Genomic DNA, 9,137 nt, shown 5'->3' on the forward strand with positions numbered 1-9,137 from the left:
GCACAGGCCAGGCTGCGGGACACCCCCTGCCCAACCCGGGTGCACAAATTTTTGTGCACGGAGACTCTAGTGTTTACATATGTCTCTTGACTTTCTGAATGTCTTCTTTCAAAAAGTATCTACTTAGGTTCGTTGCCCATTTTTTGATTGGATTTTTTATCTTCCTTTTGTTATGTTGTATGAGTTCCCTATAAATTTTGGAGATTAGGTCCTTATAGGTTATATCCTTGGCAAATATGTTCTTCCATGCAGTGAGTTTCTTGTTGTTTTGTTGATGGTTTCTTTTGCTGTGCAGAAGCTTTTTATTTTGATTTAGTCCCATTTGTTTATTTTATCCTTAGTTTCCATTGCCCCAGGAGCTCTATCGATAAAGATATTGCTATGACATATGTCTGATATTTTGCTGCCTATGGATTCTCCTAAGATTTTTATGGTTTCCCATCTTACATTTAAGTTCTTTATCCATTTTGAGTTTGTTTTTGTGTATGGTGTAAATTGGTGGTCTAATTTCATTTTTTTTTTGGCATGTATCTGTCCAATTTTCCCAACAGCATTTATTGAAGAGACTGTCTTGACTCCATTGTATGCTCTTGCCTCCTTTGCCAAATATTAATTGAGCATAATGGCTTTGGTCGATTTCTGGTTTCTCTGTTCTGTACCATTGGTCTATATGTCTGTTCTTGTGCCAGTACCAGGCAGTTTTCAGAACAGTGGCTTTGTAATATAACTTTATATCTGGTATTGTGATCCCTCCAGCATGACATTTCTTGTAATGTATTGGCAGATACCTTTTTTAAGGTTAAGGAAGTCATTTTCTTTTATAGACAACTATGAATTTTTACTTTAAATTGGGAATAAAATTTTCATGTACTTTCTCTACATCTATTTAATTATTTTTTCTTTTTTATTCAGTTAATATTACAGTGCCAATGAACAATTTTATAGAGATTAAACTATTATTTCATTCATTTGGTTCATGATTCAGTTGTTGTATTTACTGTTCTAATATTTTATTATTTTTTTACCTATGGTAATTTATATATATAAAGAGCCAGGGGCCATCACAACCAAACAGATGACTGAACAGATGACCGAACAGGCTGAGTGAGGTGACCAGGCCAGCAGAGGGGTTAGTGAGGAACAACCAAACAACTGAACAGCAGGCTGTGTTGGACAACAAGGCCAGCAGTGGGGGCAGTGAGGGACAACCAAACAACTGAACAGCAGGCTGTGTGAGGCGACAAGGCTGGCGGGGGGCAGGGGAGGGCAGTGAGGGGCAACCAAACAACCAAACATCAGGCTGCGTGGGGCAACCGTTTAAGAACAGGGCACATAAACATCTCACAGCCGAGCTTTGCTCCCCCACTTTATTTGTTTGTTTGTTTATTTATTTTTTACTAGAGTCATCCTATATAATGAGGTAATATGCAAATTAACCCTACGACCAGGCCGGCAGGGGGGCTAATGAGGGAGGACCAAACCACTGAAGAGCAGGCTGCATGGGGTGACCAGACCAGCAGGGAGGGGACAGTTGGGGGTGACCGGGCAGGCAGGCAGGTGAGCGATTAGGAGCCAGCGGTCCAGGATTGTGAGAGAGATGTCTGACTGCCATTTAGCCCCATACTCAGGATCAGGCCTAAACCGGCAGTCAGATATCCCCCAAAGGTTCCCGGATTGGAGAGGGTGCAGGCTGGGCTGAGAGGACTCACTCCCCATGCACAAATTTTGTGCAACAGGCCTCTAGTAACATAATAAAAATATTGGCCCACAATTTCCCTTTTTTATGTTGCCCTACCCATGTTTGGTAATGTATAGTTCTGATGGGGTGTGGAGTATAGGATTTCTTATATGATTTTTTGTTTGGAAGCTTTATGTATTTAACTATAGTTATATATTTGTTTTAATTTATCAGCATATTTTCATCAATATATGATTCATGTCTTTCATTAATTCTGGAAAATTTCTTGCCATTATATCTTAGATTAGAATATTGTTTTATACATTTTTTCTCATCTCTTTCAGAACTCCGATCTGGTTATTATCATTCTATTCCCCATCCCTTTTGAAGCTTCATATTCCCCATATCTGTATCTGTGCACTAACTTATAATTTTTCAGGTCAATTTTCCAGTTCATTACTTTTCCATTCAGTTGTGTCAAATATGCTATTTAATACTTTTTTGATGTTATTCAATGACTTTTTAAAAAATTTTCTTGAAGTTATGTTTTAAAATTCTGTTTATACATTATTTTCATGGTAATATGTTCATTATTTATCATATTTATTTTATTCCCCACCCCCTCACTGCTTGTTGACATGGTTAGATTCTTATTTCATGCAGCTGTTTTTCAAGGCAGGCTCATCGAAAAATCTTTGTCATAGCATTCTTATGGAGTTATATTATTATCATAACATTATCAGGGGTATTATTAATCAGGATCTTTTTGTTTATTTCATAAGTCTGAACTTCTACACCAAATGTCTTGTGGGTAGTACAAAAATTGATTTTGAAAATATTTGTTGAGTCTCTTTGTTGTTTCAACATCTCACAAAACTCCGGGTACCTTCTCTGGTCCAGTGGGGAGGATCTCTCTAATCTTCTTTCATTAAGAAGACAGCTCTTCCAAAGTCATGGCCTTATACAGGGGCACCATTTTTGTCCCCTTTACTTGCACATGTCCATTGCCAGGCCTTTGACCCTGCATGAGCAATAAAATCTCAGGCCCTGGCATTTGGGCCTGAAATTGAGCCTAATATCCTGAAAGCTAACTCAGTGTGGGTTTATTTCTCAGGCTTTGAGTTTCTTCTTTGCTTCTAGAAACTGAAGCTTTCCATTATTCCTTTCAAGACCAAAGAGATAGCCCTAACTGGTCTGGCTCAGTGGATAGAGTGTCAGCTTGAGGTCTGAAGGGTCCCAGATTTGATTCCAGTCAAAAGCATGTACCTTGGTTGCGGGCACATCCCCAGTAGGGAGTGTGCAGGAGGCAGCTGGTCGATGTTTCTCTTTCGTCGATGTTTCTAACTCTCTATCCTTCTCCCTTCCTCTCTGTAAAATATCAATAAAATATATTTTTAAACAGACTAAATGATGATAGATAGATAGATAGAAAGATAAATGGATGACATATGCAGTCTATGTGTTAAAGGCACAAACAGTGAGTACACTTTATCCTATTCTGGCATACTGCTGGAACCAGATGTCTGCAGCGCTTCTATCCTCAACTGTCTTCCCTAGCTCTTTTCATTTGTAACCTGTCAGGTGTACCTGGGCATTTTTACCACTACAAAGGCAGTGTGGTGAAGGCCCTGAATAATAAAGATAGGGACTACAAAGCACATGCTTACATCTGCTTTACACAAGTTAAGAAGAGACTGATTCACAACAGAGACCAACACAACTTTGCTGCTTTATTGAAACCTTTGGCACGCTCCAGCCTTCTCTACTGTCATTAACAATAGGCCAACAAGTCAAGTAGCTTTGGCTCTGCCCTAATGCAACCCGAAGCAGGATGTCCTGGAGTACTCTTAAAATGGTCTGTAAAAATGTCAGCTATGTTTTGAATACTCATAGGATTAAGGTTGTTTGGCTGAATTTCAAAATGTATTTTAGATTTTAAAGTATGTTTTCACAAGGAAATAAACACAGTTCAATTACATTTCAAATCTTGATTTATTTTTATCAAGTACACTTCATTTATCCTAAGCTTGTTCTATTTTTCACTCATTTGTATTAGGAAACCAACACAGGGGAAACTGGCTTTGCTTCAGACGTCTTTGTCTGTGGGTGGGAAAACAGTCAGCAGGATATTCAAAGGGCATCAACAATTTCTGAAGCACCAAAAGGGACTTTTGTAATGATTTTAAATTTTCTACAGATTTTCCCTTAATGGTTGTAAATATGCTTAAAAAAACATGTGAATTGTATCACAGTAGTTCAGGGGGAATGTTTGCTTATTTGTCAGCTGTGATATTCCTATAAACAATAGGTCCCCATGAGAAAGCCAGATTCCCAATGTGGTTGACTAATAGTTTGTTGTATTTGCCAAATTGGAGAGTTTGGCAATGTTATAGTCCTCTCTCTGATGGGAACTATTTCTTCCTTCTAACATAATGAAATTATTTCAGAGTTATAAGTAAAATCAACAACAAGGGGCTTACTTTGGGCCTCACAGTTTAAGAGACTTTTGGGTCCTGTGTCTTTATTATGTTGCTGGGTCCTGTATTTATTGCCTACTGAGTTAAAAATCTATGGTTAAAGCTCACCCAACATAAAAGAATCAGAGGAAAACAGGACAATGTAAGGATTCTACTAGGGACATTTGCCTACACATGACACCGTTGATTTTCTTGGTTTCATTAAAATATCACTAGCTTTATATTTCCTCTTGATGGATATCTAAGCATATTCAATTTGGGGTTAGTTGGGATGATGTTAATTATTAAGTAGTGTTTTTTAAGAACAAGACCCTAGTTTAGACACTTTCACAAGCAATGTGTTATTTAATACCAACATACTCCTTTTGTAGGAGTATGAAGAAAACATCAATCCAAAGCCATTACTTTTATGGCCAATTCCATTATCTCTTCTCTTATAATTTGCCTGCACTTCTTCTTTGCCTCTCATTCCTTAATTCTAAAGTCCTCATTCACACCTTGGTTGGAACACACACATCAAGCGGCTTTGACACTCCGGTGCAATTACTAGTGATGCATTTGCCTGGATGCAAATGTCAGGATACAGCAGCAGAAAGGTTACCTCCCTGCACTGCGGGCATAATCACTCTGCAAAGTGCCAGCACTCTGTTCACACCATGTTCCTTCAGAACAGATCCAGAGAGGTTTCTCGCATCAGTCACAAAAACGGACCCCACAATCTGTGTCTCCTGGGACAGTCACACTAATTGCCAATTCCAGGTTTTCTTTTCTCTGGATGCTCAGGAAGGAAACTCACCCGTGGAAACCTGGGGAGAGGTCTGACTTTGCAGGACCCATGATAGAAGGGTTTCCACTTCCTGTCTGGTAAAGAGTGGGCAGTCATCTCAGTGGTGTGCCAGGGGGAAAGTGCCAACTGGATTCGTTATGAATGTCTCGGATCCCTATCCCTTCCAGCCTCTGAAGAACTCATCTCTTTGTCCCTGTCTTGAATGATCCCATTAAGGAGAAGAACAGGTGAGGGAAGAGGCACTTCAGGGAGCTCGGGGGAGAGTGGGAGGCAGGGAAACAGAGAGGAAGGGGGAGGAGATGCTGGAGAGCAGTGAGTCAGCCCGAGTTGTGGTTGCTGTGATCGCTCCTTTCACCGTTTTGAGGAGGAGGTAGGCACACACATGCTGGCTCTCTCTCCAGCGCAGCTGGGGCCTTTATGAAATCACTGCAGAGGCAGGGGCGGCAGGCACTATTTTTATCTCCAAATTGATTCAGCTGCAGTCGCTGCTCTGCCTCTGACTTCACTGCTGTGGGCCCTCCCCCTAGCTGTCCCCACTCACTGCTTCCGCCTGATTTGGAGAAGTAACCTCAGCGCCAAGCTACCCCCCTCCCTGCGGGCCCTGGCTGGGCTGGGCTCAGGCAGGCCTCCTGCCTGATGCTGGTAGTGGAGGGCGCAGATCAGACTGCAGGCTCTGATAGTTCTCAGATGCACGGGCCGGGCCAGTGTCTAATTGATCACCCTCCAATTTCCCCTGCCCTTGGGAACAGGGTTCCACAAAGAAATGTCATCAATTGAAATGCTTTGTGCCTGCACAGGTGTCCCATCTAATGAAGGTTTATGCGTTCAGACGTTATTCTTAAGAAGAAAGGACATGTACACGCTGGGCTTTTCATCTCCTTCCTCAGCTGATGGGGCCCCTTACTGAGGCTCCTGGAGAGGCTAGGCTGACTGGCCTGAAAGGACTGGCAGCGATTTCTCTGTTTGGGGAGGCAAAGAAACGGGGCAGGACATGCCACCATTGTTTTTGTTTTGTGTATGATATTTGGAGTTGCCCCTCCCTTCCCTTCTCTTCTCCCTGAAATATTGGGAGCTCCTCCAACCCATATACTTTTCTACTTCTATCTCCATCCCCTGTGCCTAGCAAATAGAGTCGGTTCTCAGAAAATTTGTTACAGTGAAATCACTGAGGGTGGGCTTAAGTACAAACAACAACAACAACAAAACAACAAAAAAATCACAACAACAAAAAATTGGATCCACTTAAAAGAGAAGCATAAAGAGAATTTAGTATAACCACCAGGGCTGAGGTAGGCTGTGTGAATGATGCCCCCTGGAGTTTGGCATGCATCCCAGATCACCACCAGATGGAAGAGAAAACAGCTGCATGCCATGCACATATTCCTGAAGAGAAAAACTTCTTGGAGACCCTCAAATCATATCTCATGGATGACTTTAAACTCGGAGTCTGGGAAGAACAGCACTGATCAAGCCAACTCATGATTGCTCAATGTTCTCTACATTCTAACTCTACATTCTAATTGAGTGGTATGTTAAGTAACTTACTGATGCTAAAGTTTCCTACCTATCCTATATAATCCTATATAATAAAAGGCTAATATGCAAATCGACCAATCAGGCAGGAGAACGATTGGTCGCTATGACACACACTGACCACCAGGGGGTAGATGCTTAATGCAGGAACTGCCCCTGGTTGGTCAGTGCCCTCCCACAGGGGGAACGTCACTCAGCCAGAAGCCCTGAGCCAGGCTCACTGCTGGCAAGTGCAGCAGTGGTGGCAGGAGCCTCTCCCAAGGGGAGCAGGCCTAAGCCATCAGTTGGACATCCACCGAGGGCTCCTGGACTGCGAGAGGGCCCAGGCTGGGCTGAGGACCCCCCTCCCGAGTGCACAAATTTCATGCACTGGGTCTCTAGTAAAGATATAATATGCAAATTGTTGTTATGCCGTGAAATGTAATGACCGACAGCATAAGGAGGGTTCATAGATCAGCAGGAGAGTGGGGCAGCAAGCTATGGGGGAGGGGGGCAAGGGAGCTACAGGGCAGCCAGCTACTGGCTACAAGCGGGTGGCAGAGAGCTATAGGAGGGGGCAGGGCAGCAAGCTATAGGAGGGCTGGGGGGAGGGTGGGGAGCTACAGGAGGGTGGCAGTGAGCTATTGGCACACGGATTTGTGTACAGGGCTACTAGTAAAACTATAAAAATTATAACTATTTCTCATAATTGTTGAGGGGATTCAGTGTCAGATGGATAGAGCATGTGGTGAATATCTAAGACATATACTAGTTTCATGTACCAAAAGATAGGTACATGTGTTTTATTTTTTTTAAATGTATTTGATTGATTTTTTTACAGAGAGGAAGGGAGATGGATAGAGAGCTAGAAACATCAATGAGAGAGAAACATTGATCAGCTGCCTCCTGCACAACCCCTACTGGGGATGTGCCCACAACCAAGGTACATGCCCTTGACCAGAATCAAACCTGGGACCCTTTAGTCTGCAGGCTGACCCTCTGTCCATTGAGCCAAACTGCCCAAGACATAAGTAGCCTTCTTAATGGCATGCATGCCCAAGGACTTTTCAAATTCCAAGAAAGAAAAGACCACAGTGGGATGTAGTTTCAGGAAGGTAAGCACTTTTAAGTTGAAATTCCATAGATACCATTTGATGACTTAGAACTTGAGAGATGATCATAATTGCAAAGAGGGTTGGATGGGCAAGGGAGAGACACTGGGATTCTTGAATTCCTTTTACAATGTCAATAATGGTGAAATCAACCTTGTATTGTTTCTGTTACTTTAACACTTCAAAAGAAGACATTTCTCACTGAAAAGCTATCTAAGGAATCTATTCTGTTAGTTACCCTGGCTTTTACTCCCTGCTATTATTTTTCCTCTTGGGTACTGTGTCCTGGCTTCAGCATTGTCTTGGAGATTCATTTATTCTTAGCTTCCAGAAAAACAGCGATTTTGCCTCTCTTTGTCAGCCCCAGGTATTGTTATCCAGTCTGGGCTTGAGCTTAATTCAGCAGCCACTAAGCCAGTGGTTCTCAACCTTCCTAATGCCGCGACCCTTTAATACGATGGATAGAGAGCTAGAAACATCAATGAGAGAGAAACATTGATCAGCTGCCTCCTGCACAACCCCTACTGGGGATGTGCCCACAACCAAGGTACATGCCCTTGACCAGAATCAAACCTGGGACCCTTTAGTCTGCAGGCTGACCCTCTGTCCATTGAGCCAAACTGGTTAGGGCAGGTACATGTGTTTTAAATGTACGTGGAACTAAAAGTGCTATTCTGGTTCCAGATCAGGAGCCAGGAAGAATGTTTATAAGACTGCCATAAAGTCTCCATTCCAGGTCCCCAGGAATTACCATTCCTCTCTTAAAAGAAAAACAAAAAAAGTTTTTCCTGCTTCCTGGTGAGAGACAGTAAATTCATGGATAGAATATTGCCTATTGGCATAGTTGTGGACTGCCCTGTAGCCTCTGAGAGCAGATTTATATGGGTTTAGTCAGGTGCAAATCCTACTGTAAAGGTAAACTTTGATTTTTGTTATTGGAAGCAATGCATTGCTTCAGGCCTAAGCTCCTGTCTTCTGCTCTTTTTCTAGACCCCAATAAATGAAGCACATTTACGATGGCCCCATTCCCAATATGTTATTGCCCCTTTTGTACAGGTTTGCGATGTATTTCAGGCTTTAAAAACCTAGAAGTATTTATAGGGCAGTTTCCTCTTCCGGTTGCTCCATGTAACAATTACAATAGGAATGTCAAGAAGTCCCAGCTATTTTTTTTCTCTTGGCATCTGCTATTTGGGGAAAAATATTTTCGCCTAATTTTCATCAAAGCAGTTGCCTCTCCCAATTTCTTAGGTACCAAAGTAAATAGAAAGAAAATCTTAAACAAGCCAAATCAAGACCACTGTTTTAAAAGGCTTTTAAGAAATAAAGACAGTATTTGAAGTGAGAGAAACAAATGCCTTCTGAAGCTTAAACTGAATCCCCTGAGAGGTGGGGTAAGCAGATACCTTTCTTTCTCCCAAAGCACCTCTTGTGCCTCTAAGGATCTCGGTGGTTTAATCTCTTGCTGGCCCCCACTAGCTAAGAAATAAGAAAGAGGCAAGTTTAAAACTATATTCATCTTCTGTGAGAGGCAGCGGAGAGCTTTGAATGCATTTTTTTTTTTCATCATT

The sequence above is a fragment of the Myotis davidii genome, unplaced genomic scaffold (assembly GCF_000327345.1).
Source record: "Myotis davidii unplaced genomic scaffold, ASM32734v1 scaffold10, whole genome shotgun sequence".
NCBI classification, from domain to species: domain Eukaryota; kingdom Metazoa; phylum Chordata; class Mammalia; order Chiroptera; family Vespertilionidae; genus Myotis; species Myotis davidii.